The following is a 21,251-nucleotide window of genomic DNA, read 5'->3' as shown; positions in this document are numbered from 1 at the left end:
CCTACAGCACACCTCACCACTGTCTTACAGTCCTCGTACATGTCCTGCACCACTTGAGCATACTTCTCTGCTACTCCAGACTTCCTCATACAAAACCACAGTTCTTCTCTGGGCACCCTGTCGTGAGCTTTCTCCAGATCTACAAAGACACAATGCAGCTCATTCTGGATTTCTCTGTACTTCTCTATCAACATCCTCAAAGCAAATACTGCCTTAGAATTAGGAAGTGGAGGTTCTTTACTTTGGTAAAGTACACTTAGGATGTGGTCACAAGGGCTTGGGATCAAACTCACAAACTCTACATTTAGAGACAATCAGTCTACCACTGATCCACTCCACCTTTTGGTAATGATGAATTGACTTGAACAGATGACTGCACATTGACATTTCAATAGCCATAAGACCAAATGCACAACTGCCACAAAAAAGATTTTAACCATTTGATAATCATACTAGTCAGACTGATTCGGTCACAAGCATATTGAGACAGCATGTAGCAGCTTCTTTTTTTAAGCACCATAAATGAGAACTGTATTTATAATAAGTTCTTTAAATATCTGGCCAGAGAGCATAGTCTCCACTCACTGGTTCTCAACCCCGGTTCTCGAGTACCCCTATCCAGCCTGTTTTCCATGTCTTCCTCAGCCAACACAGCTAAGGAACGTTATCAGGCTTCATACAGAGCTTGCTGATTAGCTGATCATTTGAAACATCTGTGATGGCTGTGGGAAACTGGATAGGGGTACTTGAGGACTGCTGTTGAGAACCACTGTCTTAACTTACAGTGCTTTTGAGCTCAAATCAGCTATCAATGCTGTATATTAGTGGCATCCAAACTCTGTCTTCGAGGGCCAGAGTCCTGCAGGTTTTGGATGTTTCCCTGCTCCAACGCACAAATGAACGGGATTGTTATTAGGCTTATACAGAGCTTGCTGATGAGCTGATCATATGAACCACCTCGTTACAAAAGTCAGATTTCCCGTCTTCATGTTTATCAATAATAAAAAGCGCTTGTCTTGCTGACCAGGCACTTCCGTCCGTCTTGTACTCAGCTTTTAAAGCATGGTTCTGTGATTTTTAAGTTGTCCTAACTTAAATACAATCCCGAGTTAAGTCAGGGCAAAAATGTCTCTTCAGAATCAATATATTATTAAGTTAAGACTGCTTTCTTTGTTTTAATTTAGACCAACTTATTAAAAATAAATTATCAAATGATTATAATACAGGGAGTCCTTAAGTTATGGCGGAGTTCCGTTCCTACGCTGTCGATGTAACCCGAATTTCGACTTAGGTCGGATTTCCCCGTTAAAATCGATGTTTACATAAAAATACTTTGTACAGTGATTTAAAAAAAACATATTTGCGCGACACGAAACCACTTTTTCATGTTTCCGCACAGATATTCATTGCTGGCGGATGGCAGAGCGGAGCTCATTTAAACTTAAACACGAAAAAGTGATGCGCCTGATGGCGAGCCAACCTGCTCGATGGACGGCCATTGCTGGAGGTAACAACTACACAACTATAAATAACTTTAAAATGGCGTAATTACTGTGGGACATTAACAAAAAAGAAGGTTACTGATGAGGCACGGGCGCCGTAAAGTTGAAACGACAGTGCGTTGCGTACGACGTAACTCGAGGACTCCCTGTATGTTCATGGAACAAACTCAGTTTTTTATGCAAAAAAGCCCTTGATTTTAAGCTTTACCCTATAACTAGTGCTGGGAAAATGAAGCTTCATGAAGCACTTATTGCTCTCATTTAAAATTTCTAGCTCCTGGTCATAAAACGGCGTTCATCGGACGCCGTAACGAGTACCGATTCCTTGAAATAAGGCCTGGTCCTGGTATTGTTCCTATATCACTCTAAAATAATTCATGGCGTTATAGGTAGTGATGGGAAAATGAAGCTTCATGAAGCACTTGTGATATTTTTTGACTCCCCTAGATGGTGCTCTTGGTTTGAATATAAAGGCTAGTGCAAAGGAAATTGATTACATTTCCACTGCATCTTTCAACCAAGAGTGGCATCTAGAGGCGTCCAAAAATATTACAAGTGCTTCATGAAGCTTCATTTTCCCATCACTATCTATAACGGCATGAATTCTGTTAGAGTGATACAGGAACAATACCAGGCCTTATTTCAAGGAATCGGTACTCGTTATGGCGTCCGATGAATGGCGTTTTATGACCAGGAGCTAGAAATTTGAAATGAGAACAATAATAAAATGTAAAAAAAAAATGCTATTAATTTCATGGAATTTTAATGAAAAATTATATGTTAGGATATATAGGATCTATCTTTAAAAATATGTCATTGTTTTTTGGGGGGAGAAATTTTATGTTTCAAAAGTATTCGTGGTATCGGTACTTCACTATCACTATCGACGGCTACTCAAGAGTTGAGTTATACTGTACTGGTATCGATCTGAAAAAAAGTGGTATCAAAATCCCAATTGTAATGATAAAATTCTGACATCTTTACGTGTACAAATGTTACGTTTCAGTGTTTTGTTTTTATTATTATTAGAAGCTGAAAAATGCCTGGGAATTCACTGTCAAAGTGCTTGGACGTCATGAGGGGGAAATGAGGGTAAGGATACGGTCTTCAACAAAAACATGGGAGACATTCCTCTTTCCAACTCAGAAGGACGTTGACCTTGACAGAAAAAGACCTCCCAGCAGCCACAGGTTGTTGAATATACAGATGCCTATGAGGACTGAGAACCTGATAATAATTGCCTCATTACCCATAGTAGCTGCATTCTGTTCATGGCTTTATTTGCCAATTAGGTGTGCAAAATGTAAGCTTCGGCCATGAGTGCTGAAAATTTTAATGCACTGAAGGGGAAAAAAATCACCCAGACGTGAAATGCGCCTTCAAAGTGCCGTGTCAATCACTGCAACATGGATACCTGGCAAGGTAAGCAGATGAAGATCACCCAGACAGACACAAACCATACTTTGATAGCGATTTGAGTGACATAAAAAAAAACCCAGCTTTGATGAGACAGAGGCCATCAAGCTCCCCCTGACCCCGCCACTCCACCAGCCCAACAGCCAGGCTGCTTGCATCTTCGTGTAGCGTCATCTTTTCCAGTCCTTTTGTGTGCCCATTTTCTCCCTCTAACCTAACTGCCTTCTTTTTCACACTCCTGGCATGGCAAAGACTTCAGTTCGCGCAACAGTCTCAGCAGGGTGGGGTATTTATCGATCGCAGCATAAGACACATGCCGGGAATGAAGGTTGTAACAAAGAGCGGGCTGTTGCCACAGCAACCACAAGCCATTACTCTCATCTGCCCGATGTAGTCTGCCAATCAAATTAATGAAACCCAGGGCAAATAGAGTGAGAGGAGTGTTGTTTTATTCATATTTCTTTAGTCCCGGAATTGACAGAACATACAAATTGAACCAAATCTCATTCATTCATGTTCCCTGGTTTGAGCCAAGCCCAGCTGAAGGTGTTTCCGAGCCGTCATTCGGACCGCCTTGCTATTTGTCCACCTGTCTTTTTGCCCATCCATTTTGTGCTCCAGTAACTATATCTGTCAGTCTACCTTATTATCCATCCACAAGCCTGCTCCTGTCTCGGTGTATTCATCAGTCTGCCTTTAGCCGTCAGCGAGTGTTCCTCCTAGGCTTTCTGTTTAATAATTACAGGCCAGTTGTCCGGTGTTCAGGTGATTTGTCTGAGAGCTGGCCGGGCCATCAGGAACAGCTCTGCTAGCTGAAGTGGTGTGAGAACAAAAAATAAGAGGAAAGAAAAACAAACAACAAATGCAATATCTGTGTGAAAGAAGATGAAAAAGCTCCAGTTTAAACCTTGATAAAAATGCCTATAAAACTGTGTTTTCATGTTCTGCTACAGAAAAATTGCATTCCAGTATGTTATAAATCAGTTCTGGTCCATGTTGTTTCACTAATGAAACAAAGACAAGTTCCCAAATAAACTACAATGCTGTGAAAAAGTCTAAATTTGCCCACATCCTGATTTATTATTGTTTTAAATAGTTCACATACTTAAATGTTTCAGTTCATCAAACAAATTTTGATGTCTTAAAGGGGAAGTCAACCCAAAACCTATCTTTACAATAACATGTTATATGTGCCCCCACTAGTCTAAATATGGCGTGCTAATTAGTATTGCGTTTGTAGTTAATCGGCAAAATCCAACTATTCATATCCATCTCAGAGGGCGCCCATGTTGCAACTTGCTGTCGACTGAAAATTACATCACAGTTGCTAAGCACTCAGGTAACAAACAGGTTTTTTTTCCCAAATCAATTTTCACAAAAAACACTCAATTTCTGTTTTGTTTTTTTGTTTTTTTAGAAACAGTATTTTTAGTGAAACCTATGTTCTGTTGCAGACAATCAATCACAAATGGAAGAAATAAAACAAATTCTAATGAAAGAAGAGTCTTTCTTGTGTTGGGTTCCATGTTTTTGTAGCCTATTAAAGTCAATTCAATTTTTTTTTTCACTCTTTAAAAAAATAATAAATGAAAAGGGTTAGAAAGAAGTAAAACCTGTGATGTCTGCCCCTGATCAACACAAAAAGAATGACAGCAAGCCTGTCGGACACAATAATGTATTCTGTGAGCTAAATGGCTGGCATTGAATGAGTTAATAGTGGGAAACTATATCATGTGCTTTCAAGTTTTTACCATTGTGCCAAGTTAGCAAAACAGGCATTGAAGTACAAATTTATTTTACATTTTTAGTGATTTGCATAACAGTACATTTTTTACTCAAAGAGGAAGTCAACCTAAAAATGTTCTTCACAATAATATGTTCTATGCAGCCCAACTAGTCTAAACATGGCATTCTGATTAGTATTGCATTTGTGGAATATGAATTAAGCAGCAAAATTCACACGTTGTTATCCATCATATTGGGGCAGCCATTTTGCCACTTACTGTCGACTTAAAATGATATCAATGTCACCTGAGGTATTTTGCCACTTGCTGTCCACTGGCTCAGGTAACAACCAATCACGGCTCACCGTGACGTTCACAAGTGGAGTCGTGATTGATTGGTCATTACCTGACTCTTGAGCAACTGTGATGAGTCAGCATCAGTCAGTCATCAGCAAGTGGCAAAATGGCTGCCCTCTGACATGGGAAAAATCTGGTAGTTTTTGCTGCTTAGTTTATGTTCCACTAGTTGGGGTGGATAGAAAATATTGTACTTGATTTTAACTTACAGGAGTTCAATCAGTACTTCTACTTTTTCCAGTGTTTCACTTTTTTTACACAAGTCTTTGTATTTCATTCAGTAAAGAGTGTGAGTAAGGAGTCTTTTGCCACCTCTTTGTGTTGTTTGGACATCACATCAACAATTAGAATATCCTAATAACGTCCACGTGGCATTTTCAGGATTGATCCATACCCTGACAATGTGGTATGTCGGTTTATGTAGCACTCACATTAGCAGATGACCGTTATGTTTTGGATTTTCATCCATATTTGAAAGAGGCCTAATTTCATACTGGGAATATCTGATTCTAAGCAGTTTTTTAAAATGCTGCCATGACACATATATTAATTGTGCCACTTGTATCCAATTGGAGTTGGCCATAAGTCTGTTAATTTCTCTACAGAGAAACTTATGTCATTTTTTTCAGCACCCAGGCTGACCCAAATGACTTATGTACGGAACAGAACCATTTCTTAGCTCCATCCAGGCTGAGAACGTATTTTTAGAAACACTCTGAGCCAAGCGTGGCATTGGCGAAATGGAAAGCAAGCACGATCCCTTAGAATTCTGGTTAAATGGGAAAGGGGGGGGGGGTCATTGGGAAGGGCAGCCTAAGGGTTGAGTAATTTGGGGGATTTGGTTCTGAATTGGATTAGAGTCACAGTGAAACTGCTTAAAATGTGACAGTCGAAAAGGAGCTGTAGGGTGATGCATGAGTCACTGTGAGCGGAGAAGCGAGACGAAGAAGATAAATAAGAGACAAGTGCCGCAGAATAAAGCCCAAATACATGAAGCGATGACGAGATTCAAGCTTACAAGATTATTATTTTTCATTTCAAGCATGTATAAAAATAATAAAAAATTGGACAATTCTCTTTGTTAGAAAAGTATAACACAGTAGCTACCTTATGGGGGGGGGGGGGGGGGACAGTAAAAGCAGTTGAAGAATAGAGCGTTCAAAATGGGTAATACTGAATCATTTACATGTTTGATAAGGAGTAGGAAGAAGTACAAATGTATTTATTTAAGCTTACTATCTCAATGTATCAACAAGTAGATACGATCTTGGTTTTCTTGACTCACCGTGATTTCTAATGTGCCTTAATCCAAGGAAAGTGCAAAAACCGATTAGCGCCCTTGGGAGCTGGATGAAAAAGGTCGGCGAGTGTGTTGATTTCAATCTCTGGGCTAATATGTCATGATGAGCACCGTTAAAACCTTGTTCATTATCAACACTTCAAAGTCTACGGCTTTTGACATTAGCGGCATGAATTTATCTTGACTAAGGAGAACTTTACTGGGCTAAGCCAATTAATTTTTAATGACTTCTTTCAGATACAATATTGATCACACAAGATGTTTCTATGAATTAATAATGTTGATTTTACTGATTTTTACTGTGTGATCTGTAAGTGTTATTATCCACACAGGAGGGCCTGGGTCAAGATTTGAACCCAGAACACCAGCAACTATAAAGCAGGCATGTAAACCACTACCCCACTGTGCTGCCTAGATATTCTTTGTAAAGGATGATGCGCTATTTTTCCCTCATGGATTTCAGTGACATTCACAAGTCTCAGGAGAACTCCATGCGTCATAATTTACAGCCACCTCAGAATTCAATACATCACATATGTTTGGCATTTGCGCACTTATTCTGTTTACGTGCGGTGAGTGTGTCAGAAGTCAGGACAGGAGAATAAACGTAGATGAAAAGTGTGCAAGTCCAGGTGTGTAACAAAATGACTTACACACCAACAAGAGAATATAGCCCATAGCTAGCACTAGCACCTTTAAGCGGTTATTTTACCATTATGTGGTTCAGAATCATTCGTTCCGTCACGTGTGATTGTGTGGGCGCTCATGGTTGCATTATGGGATGTCATTCCCATGTCATCGAAAGCGCTGATTGGCTGATAACTATGCAAAACCGGAAGTCACTTAAACGGCGCAGGTAGCGGTGTCTCTGTAGCAGAGTTGCTACGAGACATCAAAATGGCAAGTCAGAGAGAGATAATCACAGATTTAATGATGAATGGACCGACAAATATGTTTATTTTACCTCCTTTAAGCACAAAGCCAATGTGTCTTTTGTGCAAAAGCACAGTGGTTCTGATAAAAAGTGAGAACAAAACGCCAGAAGCGCCACTCAAAATCAGCTACGTACAGATAAAATAAAAAAGCTGAAAAAGTATTATGAGGCTTCTAAAGCGAAAATTATGGAGGACCAAAACTGCCGAAATTCAAGAAGCACAAAAATATATCTCGTTAATCATGAATTAACGCAGGCTAATCGCTCTATTAATTTTTGATCATATATATTAACGGATGGCTACGTTTAAGGTAGCACACACAGTTTGTGTTTGAGCAATAATCATAATTACATGCATTAAAGTCAAGCATTTAATAAATGTTTGCGTATCACATTTAGAATATTTGTTCACGTCAAAACATTAAGGTTATTTTTTTCCATTTTAAATTATGCAAGTAATTAATTGATTAGAAAAAGAGGAAGATGAGCGTGTGCAGTGGATCAAAAAATGTTGTAGACGTCCTCATAACATTAAATGTCAAAATAATTCATACATAACCGGTGCTCTTCAAATTTGGCGGGGAAAAAAAATGTTGATTAAAAAAGCCTTTTTTTTATTAAGCGATTAATCGTGATTAATCAAAATTCTAAGATGTGATTAATCTTATTACATTTTTTTGCGTTTGATAACTGTAGTATATATATATATATATATATATATATATATATATATATATATATATATATATATATATATATATACATACATACATATATATATATATATATATATATATATATATATATATATATATATATATTATTTTTGTTTTTTAATTATACTTTTTCTATCCGTTTGTATTTTCACTTTTAGTCATTTATCTATTTTTTATTTTGGCAGTTTTGGTCCTTCATAAAAAATTACCTTGTGAATGACAAAAAAGCAAAGGCAACAGAGTGCTCACTCTAAGTGGTCTGAATCATCGGTAAGCACAAGAAACTATTTCATAATGCATGATCATTTTGCTGAAAGGAAAATTACACTTTGTTTGACTTTTGAGATGTACGCTTGAACTCCCAAAACACTTGATTCACCTTTAATGAAAGTTGATTAATTGTATTTTATTGGGTAATAGTAAGCAAGAAAGAATCAGTGTGATCCTGAAAATAAATGTTTTTGTGCCTTCCAGTAACTCCTGATTATTACTGTACAGTACACCCAGCCCCAAACTACTTAAAAACATGACTTACTCATAAAACATTTTCTGGACCTTCATACATTTATAATTGAGAACACCTGGACTAGAGTCTCTGAAGCCCATCTGTGCGATAAGGTGGGCACTTAGAGATCACCCCGATTGTTCATGTGCCATACAAATAACTGTACCAATCTAGGGCTGCACTTCAGTGAGATCAAATAAAATATTAATGATTCAGACAATTTGACGTCCACTGTCCACATCTTTTTTAATTTATAAATTGATTTACAAACATAATTAAAATTAATATGCGGAAGGACTCACTGGAGTCCATGCAGTAGATCTATGCATGCAAAATGCATTTACAGTTAAAGGAACTTTAAGAAGCTCTCCACTTGCGGATGATGCACCGGTAGTCGGTCGAGCGTGTGACATGAGCAATTGGCGACCCTGAACGTGCGTCTGTGTGCCCTGATCACCCTCACAACCACCACCTATAATTGTGCCGCATGGTCAGGGGATTGCTATTAAAATATTCTTATACTGTAATGCAAATAATACATTCAATAAATTGATTGTCCCACACTGTTGTCATATTTCTCAATGAAATAAGATTACATGGACCACACACATCCATTGAGCTCACAATCTGTTTGCATTACACCACCCGCGTCACCACTTAGACCTGCTTTTAGCGAGTCTAAAATCGAGTCCACTTTTTGTCACCAAATTGCCAGGGGCGTGCTATAAAATACACCAGAATTGAGACGTTTCGTAGTCTACCTAATGCACAAACACGGCAACTTAGACTTGCCCCGACATGAAAATAATGATAATAATAATAATAACTCACCGCCGCCTGTTTTTAAGGTCATAAAGTGTCTGGCAAAGCACTCCAGGTAAAAAGTTGATAGATCTCAGTAACAGGATGTCTATTTCAAAATGAAGGTCTAATATTGCTACCTAATGATGAACTGTCTCTCCCATGATACAAAGGGCTGATCTTAAAACAGGTGCATGACAAAGAGGTTTTTCACATATTATTATTTTATTTTTTATTTTTTATCTTACAAATAAGGTTCATTTTCAAAGTGACATTTGTTATATGTACCTAATTGAATCACATTTTGTGCAGCATTACTTCAAATCTGTAAACATTTGCAAGCCCCATATTACACTAGTTAATCTCTGGTACATAATCAAGCAATAATTTGTGGTTTCTATTTTTTTTCCAAATACTCAAGTGTTTAATTATGCATTATTATTTCATGAATGTTTATGCATGGTTAATTGTGAATGCTGAGCTCCCCTAAAGTTGACATGATCAACTCACCCCGATAGTGTACACCGCTTTTTACAAGCGTGCTCCATTATTTTGGTAAGCGTGCATAATAATCTCAGCTATAAATCCTCTTTCCTCTTCCCGCAGCCCTGCTAACACGAGGCTGTGAATTCATTTGCATGCTTACAATTATTTTTCACCTAAGCGCCTTGGAAAGACGCCATTATTATTTGTCTCCGCATACATCAAAGTCGACTGACTCTGACCACCATCTGAAAGATATTGAGAGTTGTTTTTCATTCTCTTTTTGTCACGACAGACAGTATCACAGGAGCCACAAACGCACACTGCTTTTGTTTCCCCTTAAAATGTTCAACTTACGCCTGACTTTCCATGTATAATAGCAGCATGAATAATTGAATTATTGCACATGAGCGAGTTCACTTGCAGGCGATTAGAACTGCAGTGTGAGCAATGCAATAAAGTGTGTATGGTAATTGACCTGCGGTGATATGTTGTGAAAACATTCATTTATTGTTGTGAAGCGCAATACACCGTTACATTTGAAGTAGCAATTCAAGTTTAATGTTGGGTTTTAACACACACAATTTACAAAAGATGATGATTTCATATTGAATTCCTTTGTAGTTCTTTGGTATTTAAAAGTATCTAAAGCTTTCCACATGTCGTCAACACCAGTCTCAGTTTAATGCTAAATTGACTGTGTATTAACCACAAGTAGCTACTAACCATCAAAATCTCAATTGTGGGCTTTGTGACACTCCAAATGACCAGCATGTAGAGTGTAAAATGTCAGTGGAATTTCCAGGATGCTACTGGAATTAATTGGGGAAGTGCATTCAAAGTGGACCAATTAAACATTTCCTTTCTGCACCACTGGCCTTGCCTCCTCGGGAGGGTGCCTTGTTGAGCCATCAGCAGCGGATCCTTCCGCCATGTGGCTTCTTGTATGTCTAATGTGCTCGAGGCTCGCACAGAATAGAGCATTATCCCGCAGTCTCTAAATTTAGACAGAAATACTTCATCATTGCTTGCACAGAGAAATGGTCCACCTATAGTATATTGCATTGCTGTAACACAGCCTGCATGCTGTGCGCATGAATAATATGAACATTATATTTTTTTACCATCATGACACAATTCCCAACAGTCCATTTTAACCAGAAAATTAAGAATAGGTTACAGGGAAGTTTTAAGATGCGAATGGGATTATAAATAAAATGTACAATAAATTATTTTTTCCTTACTTCCATACTTTTGTTAACATAAAAGTGGGGAAAAAAATTAAACTAATAGAAATATGACTGCACCTTTTAGTCATTGATACAGTAATTTCATAATAATTCATAAAATTAAAAAGATGTACTGTACTGTAAAAAACTATATGATGTTGATTTGTGTTCAGTTTTTTTTCTGCCACTCGATGGCATAATTGCATTTGTAAGACGTTGCTGACAGCTCAGTGCATTTTTCTTTTCATATTAAGAGCTATCTAATCTTTAAAATGAAGTAACTTGTGAAATTCTGCACATTTTTTAAATTGTAAAATACAACTTGACCCAAGTCTCCACAAATATATGCGTTATTATTACATTTTTTTCTGCTAAATATTTATGTGGATGTGCCTGCTGCAAAAAACAAAACAACGATACCCTGTCAAAAGCCATTCATTTCTAGCCATGCTGCACTCCTTAATGGCGCTGTCATGTTGAATCAAGACACATTCAAGAAACCGAAGTAATAACATGAAGTTGGACGTGACATTTCCAGAAAATAAAAAGGCTGCTCATCTGTGTCTGTCTCCAAAGTGTTCGGCTTCACTCTGTGTTCCCGTGCTGTGGCCTTCTTTGCGCAAACTGACCGACCAGGCTATCCATCAAAGTTCATTTTTAAGCAATGTGGAATCCTTTAAACATCTAAAAATAATCATTTTGTCTTGCCAAATAAGCAAAACGGTTGGCTGTTTTTCTACATTTCAACAAGAAAACTTGCCAAATGTGTAGCTAATGGCAATCAGTACATTCCACTCTCACTGTGCATGATCCTTTGTACCACTTCATCTCTCCTCTCAGCAGCAGATTCATCCAAGGGCATCGACATGTCCCGCATATTGTGTGAAGTGATTGCTTGGGAAAAAACCCCGTCAGACCTTCATTACAATGGTGTTTTACATTTCCTGCAGATGCAAAAACTCATTTTGCACAATGTGTTGAATGGCGTTATGATTCCCTGCCAAACTTGACAAAAGGCTCACAGAGCGGCCGATCTTTTCTACTGTTTCTCTCGTTGATACCGCTAAATCCGGGTGTTACTTGAAGGACACTCGCCATATTAGGTTCCTGTCTAGTTTTCCTCTCAGAAGCTACATCTCATCCATTTTTCATGGCACTTGTTCACCGCAAGCACCCATTCACAGACGTATTCCAGAGACACAATTTGAATACATTTGTTTTCCATGCACTTCAAGTGGGTTTCAGATGTGCATGTTTAGTTTAGTTGCAAGTCTTAATGGTTTATTGCACTCTTAGCTGAGCGAGGGGATTAGCGTCTAGGCCTGAGTGAAATCTAACAAGCATATTAAAACTCCAAAAGCCCCAGCATGCACCATTATATATCACTTTGTAGTCTTAATACAACTTTTATGATTAGACTCCATTCAACTTCTTTGAAATGTTCAACATAAAGTCAAGCCACGGTGCCAAATGGGAAATCACATTTGCCAATTTACTATTAAAGTCAAACGAGAAGAAGAGCCCAGTGTATATTTTGACGTTTGGCACAAAAGTCAAGGGGATCATTTGTACTGACCAAGTAGGGAACATGTTGTCATTATGTGCTGCCCATACTGATCAAGAGTATTGATTGAAGTCTGTCCTTGATTTTAACATTCAACAGGCAACTCTTGAGCAGAAATGAGAGAAGACTGAAAATTATACTGTTTTTACAACAAAGAGGGTTGATTAGCCTTGTTTTAGGGTTGTTTATGTGCATTATGGAACAACAACAACAGAAAACCTTTAGTGGTGTTACGTTACTCTTGATTTGGTATGATTTGTCTGACTCTTGATTCTGATTATCTCAAGGTAGGGCTGGGCAATTCTAAAAATAAAATAAAATAAAATATTTAGTCAATTATTTTAATTGATATTCAAATCACGATAAATAAAGATTTTTCGTTCATTTTTAAACTCAGTATTTGTTCAACTAGCATTCAAACCATGAATAAGCATCTCACTTAATTCTTTATTGTATTTGTCTTTTTTATTTGGTTCTATTTTTATTTCCACAAGTCTTTATTATCATATCGTATTTAGTGCAATAAAATGAGTAGAAGAAGAAAGTTGCAATAGAGCTCTATTAATATAACTCTTATTTTCACAGAAAATGAAGAATACAGTATGTGCATTAGAGAGTATTGTTATATTACCTGTTTTTATGTATTCCTACAGCATTTTTTGTGTGTGAATATTTGTTATTTAAAGACATATCACTCCTGGAAGTTGATGCTAATGTTCACACTGGCGATGTTTTTAAAACGAAACATGTCTTGTATTTAAATTAGTGCTGTCAAAGTTAAAGGGTTAACTCATTGATTAATCACAAAAAATTATCGCATTAATCATGTATTAACGCAGATTAATCATATATTAATTCTGACTGCCTATGAGCCTTTAGCTTGACAGCGGATGGCTACGTAGCGCAGGTTGTGTTTGAGCAATAAACACTAGATGCATTAAAGTAAGCTGCATTTAATAAATGTTTGCTTATGACATTTATAATATTTGTTCTAGTCAAAATATTGGGGTCATTTTTTTCATTTTAAATTATGCAAGTAAATAATTAAAACATAACAGGTGTTCTTCAAATTTGAAATCTTCAAATGTTGATGAAAAGCATAGTGATTAATCATGATTAATCAAAATTCTAAGATGTGATTAATCTGATTTAGAAATGTAATCGTTTTACAGCTCAAATTAAAAAATACAAATGTGTGTAATTATTTTCATTGTGTGTTTATTTCTACAGAAAACTCCAACTGGGGTGTCATTAAACAGCTTAAAGCACACTCAGGCTCAGGGACGGCAGTATCACATACATGTTACATGCTTGCTACACCAGCAACATGGTACATTCAGGGTACTTTCACATCAGGAACTTGCAAACACATTATAATGTGCGGCACATTCATTGTTTTTCTTTGATTATAATGTTTTCTAAATTTAACTGAGTCAAATTCGAAAACCCAATAACATTTTCATGAATTGCCCAGCCTAGCACAAGGTACCGGTACATACTTTATCCATCCTGCACTGTGAAAAGGGTTGTGGAGTGCTGGAGGCTGGAGGTTATTCCAGCTGACTTGGGGCAAAAGGTGGAGTAGATAACAGCACGGACTGCTCGCCAGTCAATTACAGGGCACATATAGAGTCAGACAACCTCTTAGGCTACGTTCACACTGGAGGCAAATACGACCCAGATTGGATTTTTTTGCCCAAATGAGACCTTTATCTGACTATTTTATGTCAAAAATTTTTGCAATGTGACCACAATCTGAACGGCCAGGTCGCACATATCCGACCTCGACGTCGTCAAAAGTCCTATATGCGCTCCACGCGGGCAGGTAGCATTAAGCTTGATTTATGCTTAAGGCATCCGCAAGGTCCGCATGGCTCGGTAGACGCACGTGAATCGGCAAAGTTGTTTTGAGTAACAGTTGTGACTTTATATTTGACTTTAATTTAATCCCACTTGAAACATGTAGTATAAAGATTAAATTTGTGGTGGTGATACGCAGACGGCTCATTTATTCCGCGGGGCAATGACGTGACGTCATCGTTGGCGCTCAAACAGGCTCCCCTCATTTTCACAAAATATTATTTCTACCTCCTTCTGCATCACTCCTCTGTAGATATAAGATGTTAAAAATATGAGCCCCGACAACAGATTTATAAAAGTCCGTGGCCCTGACACGCTGGACTATACCTATTTACTAACGCAAACACAGCTTTGTGAGTGACATTTTATCTTCTTTTGCGCATGCGGGTCACTTTGGAGACGCATTATGTCCACACAGCAGACAGACTGAGGTCGCAATTAATAGGTAATGTGAACGCTTATTCAAAAAAATCGGATTTCACCCAAAAATCGGAATTGAGCATTGAGACCTGCAGTGTGAATGTAGCCTTAGACTTACTGTAAATGCCCGCCGTCTCTGAGCAGATACCTACAACTACAATGCCTGCATGGAAGTCAGGCAAGTAAACTACTACACTACCAGTACCTTTCAGTATCAAACATAATACATATTGGAAAGAAAAACAGTGTGTTTGAGTCAATTGAAACAAGACAAAAAAATATCTGTTATGCTAATGTCGTCCAGAAGCTTGACATAATTTTTTAAGACAGACTATTTAGTTTGCGTTGTCTTTAGCATTAGACCCTCACAGCCAGGGATTAGGCAGTCCACCTTGGCAATGAATAACACACGAGGGATTAACACAAATTTCACCCGTCCGTCACCAAATCATTTTGACGGATTAGCAATCTCCACTTGTGTTCCAAATAAATTCATGTTAGTGCTAGAATCAAGGTGACATTGGTCTGTGTGAGAGAGAATAAGCTCTTTTCCTTGAACTTTGCTGCGAAACTCAAAATCAAAGTGTCCTTTTTGTTGGAATGACAAAACTTTTGCGCAGGCAGATCAAAGACAGATTGTAGTAGGTATTGGGATGAGGTTGACTAACTATGACAAAAATTAACAAGTGTGATTGAAACCAGACTAAAACTGAGACTACATTTTAAAATGGCTGAAAAAAATTAACACTAGAGGACATTTTACTCTGAAAAATACTATATTTGGTCTAAACAGAGTCAACTTTATACTCGGAAGAGAGTAAAATATTCGGGAGGAAAAACACTCATCAGTTGAGGAATAATCACAGAACCTCCAACCTAACCATTAAACCATGCCACTCCTACTTAGCGTCAATATATCGCAGGTGTCAGGTGGAATCCTTGTATCTCTATTTTTGGTCTCATTTTTGACACACCAGCAATATGTTAACTAACACAATGTCTGGCATAGCTCAAGTGGTAGAGTGGCAGTCTTCCGTGCTGAAGGTTGTGGGATCGTTCTTCAACTCTTGAGAGTTTTTTTAGTTGTTGTTTGTTTTTTTAGTATCTTACTCTCTTCTGAGCATAAAGTTTACTATATATATAATATAGTCGTTTTAGAGTAAAATTTACTCTACAAAATTTACTGTGTAGGTTCAATCCTCTTATTAAGAATATTATGTTGAAGAATTTTTTTTTGGGTGAGGTTCCGGTTGCCACAGGAAGTGTTGAGTGAATCTTCGCAACGTGTCTTCCAATCACAATTCATATGATTGGCAAGTGGAAGGGGACAGGGGCTGCAGGTTTGATAAGAAAATAAATAAATGACTTTTTAGCTAACTTATCTATTGATACAGATGGATGTGCTGAAGTTTGGACTTTTGTGACACCAGTCCTGGAACTTTTCTGACTTGCCCAATCTCGTAACTACTCCCTGCTTTGCTGTTGTTGCATCTGTGAGCAAATTGAGCATTGAAGCTAATGGAATCCGTTTCGTCTTCAATTCCGCTTATCCAGGGTCAGGTCGCGGGGGCAGCAGCTTTAGCAGGGAAGCCCAGACTTCCCTCTCCCCAGCCACTTCAGCCAGCTCCTCCGATGGGATCCCAAGGCGTTCCCAAGCCAGCCGTGAGACGTAGTCTCTCCAGCGTGTCCTGGGTCGTCCCAGGGGCCTCCTGCCGGTAGGACATGCCCGGAACACCTCCCCAGGGAGGCGCCCAGGAGGCATCCGAACCAGATGCCCGGGCCACCTCAACTGGTTCCTCTCAACGTGGAGGAGTAGCGGCTCGACGCTGAGTCCCTCCCGGATGACCGAGCTTCTCACCCTATCTCTAAGGGAGAGCCCGGCTACCCTGCGGAGGAAACTCATTTCGGCCGCTTGTATCCGGGATCTTGTTCTTTCGGTCACGAGCTGTGGGTCGAGGTGAGGTGAGGGCAGGAACGTAGATCGACCGGTAAATCGAGAGCTTTGCCTTTCGGCTCAGCTCCTTCTTCACCACAACGGACCGATACAGCGTCCGCATCACTGCAGACGCTGCACCGATCCGTCTGTCGATCTCCCGCTCTAACCTACCCTCACTCGTGAACAAGACCCCAAGATACTTAAACTCCTCCACTTGGGGCAGGACCTCATCCCCGACCCGCAGAGGGCACTCCACCCTTTTCCGACTGAGGACCATGGTCTCCGATTTGGAGGTGCTGATCCTCATCCCAAACGCTTCACACTCGGCTGCGAACCGCTCCAGCGAGAGCTAGAGATCACAGCACCACATCGTCTGCAAAAAGCAGAGATGCAATGTTGAGGCCACCAAACCGGACCCCCTCAACATTCTGGCTGCGCCTAGAAATTCTGTCCATAAAAGTTACGAACAGAATCGGTGACAAAGGGCAACCTTGGCGGAGTCCGACCCTCACAGGAAACAAATTCGACAATGCGGACCAAACTCTGACATCGGTCGTACAGGGACCGAAAAGCCCGTATCAGGGGGCCCGGTACCCCATATTCCCGAAGCATCCCCCACTTGAATCCTTTTTTATTTAGTTCTTTTTTTAAATCACCCTCATTTGTGTTCAAGTGTGCATACAAAATGTATTGGGAATCCATGAATCAAAGCACCATGTTGAAAATGCAATCGGTGTTAACATGACGTAATTATGATTTATGTGTAATAAGTGGCTCTGCAAATTATCCACCAAATGTGACAAAGCTCTTCCCTAACCATGTGGGGATGTTGAGTGCACTTTAGTACGTCTTGGCAACTGAAAAACGCCACGCTAGTTTCCTCTCCTGGAAGGATCCATTAAAACAGATAAATGGCAGGAAACATTACAACCACTTATGGTGACTCGTACTGGTGTTAGTCTTACTTTTCACTGCATGACCAGCAATAATATCACAAATTATTTCTCTTCAGGCAACAGTAAGCAAGAAAGCCACATCCGATTTGGAATGTGTTTCACTAGATGCCCCCCACAGAAGCTGTAAAATTGATTTAAAACATTGATTACTTTTATGTTTACAACTTTAGGGCCAATCATTCACAATTAAAAAAAGTAAGAGCTAGCAATCAAAAGGACATTTACAGTGTTGAGGTTATTGTCAATGTCTGCCAGTAACTTTCAAAAGTAATCCATCATGCACTCTTGACAACCATTTTCAAATGGTTTAGTGGGGTCACACACGGACACATACGGTCGAGGTGGAAGATGGTCTTCAAGTGCCCAAATCACAGTAGTGATCTGTGACCGCCCTGGCCAACTTTACATGATCCGCCCGCAGAGGTCTTCTTCATAAACGTACTTTTTGTACTTCAGCCTCCTCCATGGACTCCAGCAAATCGTCCCCATTGTGGCTGTGGTTCAAATTCACCAAAATCGCATTACACTACCTGCGCCAATACATAGACATGGTTCTAGCAGGCTTAAAGTTTAATCTACACTGTAAAATCCAATAGCTACCCTGACATGCAAACATGAGTTAACTAGGTTATCAGAAATATGCATGTATGACTAGTATTTATTAATGCAAAGTACTTAGTGTCTAAGAGTGAAAATCACTTAATTTATAGTTAACCTCACTTACAACAATAAGAAGCGAACACTCATTCATGCCTGATAAATTCTACACCCGGGTCAGTAGATGGCAGTAATGCTCGTTGTAAAGCTGGCCAACCACCAAACTGTACAAAGAAGAAGGAAAAGATTCTCACGCTCACACGCAGCTACTAACGCACCAGTACAGCACTGACCTTTGTACTTCAATTTTGCTTGTGACTAACGTCATTCTTTTAGCGTTAGCGACTTACGTTAGCCTAACCGCTAATACAGCTTGTGGGTGTTAGTGAAAATCAAAGAGCTAGGTACAAGATGTAAGATGAGTTTGTGAACTCACAAATACTGCGAGAATTCATCTTGCAGAGCAAGGTTAGTAGTACTAATACTGTTCTCATCTTCAGTAGCTCTGTTGTGACTAAATATGAGAGTCTGCAAACTACTGCTTGAACAAATAGTTGTAAATATAATTCAGCCACCAAATTCTCTTTATGCGCCAGTGGCGTGTCAAAGGAGACACCCTCGGCACAGAGTTGTCTGCCAAATTCTCAAACACGCTAAACGATCAAGATGTGCTAGTTTTACGCTAGAGCTCACCTGAGCTAAATCTAAATCATCAACACATTGGGGAAAGTTCATATTTGTGATATATGTGCTGCTCCATACATCCAAAGTGTAATTAGGCGGCTTGATGCTACTTTCATGAAGGAAAATAGAATCCAAGCTGTCTCTGTGGGGGCTTGTGTGTGCGTTGCAGTTCGCAGTCACTTTTTTAGATTCGGGGCTGTAAGTGCAGCCACCTTTAGCCCCACTCATTGTCGCCATGGTAACGCAATCCAGACTCGCCATTGGCCCAGCAGTATGTAGGGCGGGATGAGAGCTGGCTTACTTGCCTGAGACACGACTTGTCATCTCAAATAGGCTCATTACTTTACACTTGCGGTTACCCGAACAACTTGATATATGGATAAAGTGTTATAAGCTATCAGGCTCAAGGAACACCTTTTATAATTGCTTCTACAATAAGCAATGAAGTTTTGGCAGTAATTTACAATGTCTCTTTGTTGTTGCTGTGAGGAAAAGAAGACTTCTGAACAGTTGCCATAGTAACTAAAGCCACAGTGCACACCATCCTAAACAGAAATAGTCTCTGGTTGATGGAGTAAACAGTTCCAACAGTGTTGCTGTTGTCCTTTATTGAGTTAGGGGGGGATGCATTATTAACAATCATTTACTTGACATGTTTTAGACCTTGAATGATGGATATATAATTTTAAATACAGCAAAAAGATTAACAGATGCCATTTTGTCATCGCATTGTGAATCGGTGCAACTCATCACCATTCACTTCAATGTAGAAAGTCCACAAACATCTCACGTCACAAATAATAATAATAATAATAATAATAATAAAAAGATTAGCAATACTGCAGTTGAATGCAATCTGAGTGAAAACACCAATTGCACAGGCTCCTCCTTTGTTGTGCAACCATCTGATTGTCTCACAAAGTGGATTCCTTCTCTTGTCAGCACACTCTCATAATGAGCGGAAATTATTGATGAAGAGATATTTTCTGTTGGGATGTTTCTGCATGAAAGGTTCCAGAAAACTTTACAAGTCTCAGTTTTCATGGGGAGGCAAGCTAGGAAGCAACAAAAAGCAGCACTCGCACATGACTGACTTTCAATGAACTGGGTCACTTTTTATGTCGTCCTTTAAAGCTGCGCTTGTTGAACCTTTGGTCACTTAACTGAAGGCCAGATGTCTTGTACAATTTGTTGTTGATTCTTGCCTGGAGTCCTGAGCTGTCCCAATATATGCAGCAGTGAGCATTCCATCAGTCAGTTGGACACAAAGGGACGTTTAGGCCCACACACGCACAATGATATTTTGTAAAAGCACGTGTTTTTCAATTCAAGATTCTAAAACCTTTTTGTTCACAATAAGGAATTTGAAAAGAAAACATCTCCGTCCATACTACCTTTGAAGGCTGATGTGCAGGCCTAAAGCAACAAGTAGTGCTATTGCTAGTAACCACAACACCAATATAAATACAAAATGGCAATAGTGGGGTTTCTATCAACCCATTTTTATTTAAATTTTCAATAAATGCAAAAATAAAATTGAATGTAAATGCTAGAAATTCTTAAAAGGGCCCAAAATTTGCACACATACAAAAAAAAATTCACGCTTGGAAGAGGTGGGTTTTGAAGCGTATCGAAAAAAGGAAAACTATGGCTATGGAAACAGGTTTTGTGAATAACCACTGGCAAGACCGGATACACGTCACTCGTACGTTTGTAGTCACAAAGCAATGGCGGACGATAAAGTAAGGTATGTTTAGGGGGACGACGAAACAGAAATCTTTCTGGAATTAATTAAAGAAGCGAATATTAATGCTATTTTAGATGGAAAACAGCAAAGAAATGCTACGGTTTATCAAGAATTACAAAAGCAAACTCATACGATGTCATCACAAGATGCAGTCCCTTCCTGTTCTTATTCTTCTTTTAAAGTATTGGTGGATCACATCTCTATAGTGTATACCGCCACCTACAGCGGCGGAGTCCCTTCTCAATATTTGCAAAAGAAGAACAGTTTTATGTTTGATATTGAAGTGAATATTGTTTAGAACGATGTTAATGGTTCTGAACATGACTTTAGTTAAAATGGATGACAGTTACCGTGTAATAGCAAGAGAGTGCGACGTACAGTGTTGCTACTGAGCATTGGTATTGAATGTTGCTCCTGAATTATTGTATTGTTTTTGGGTACGTAACTATTGTGTATTATAATTGCATTCTAAAGCGGAAAAAGAGCCATGCGCAATGTGCAAACAGGCGCGTATGCGAAC

General features: G+C 39.0%; 1 protein-coding gene across 6 annotated transcripts in view; it reads right to left on the bottom strand.

The window, feature by feature from the left end:
* The window catches only part of lingo2b (leucine rich repeat and Ig domain containing 2b), a 46,450-nt gene that overhangs the window by 5,676 nt on the left and 19,523 nt on the right, over nt 1-21,251 (bottom strand). Inside the window, exon 1 of one of the 6 annotated variants that reach the window (XM_086095498.1) lies at nt 3,561-3,727. The exons of the other annotated variants lie outside the window; for them this stretch is intronic. The gene's annotated coding sequence lies outside the window, so the exon portion shown is untranslated. Of the gene's footprint in view, nt 1-3,560; nt 3,728-21,251 lie in introns of those variants that run through there. 6 annotated transcript variants of the gene reach the window in all.

Source organism: Leptonotus elevatus, chromosome 14 (assembly GCF_054856555.1).
Source record: "Leptonotus elevatus isolate MCC_2025b chromosome 14, RoL_Lele_1.0, whole genome shotgun sequence".
NCBI lineage: Eukaryota > Metazoa > Chordata > Actinopteri > Syngnathiformes > Syngnathidae > Leptonotus > Leptonotus elevatus.
The sequence above is the reverse complement of the archived record's forward strand: the minus strand, read 5'-3'. Positions and strand labels throughout refer to the sequence as shown.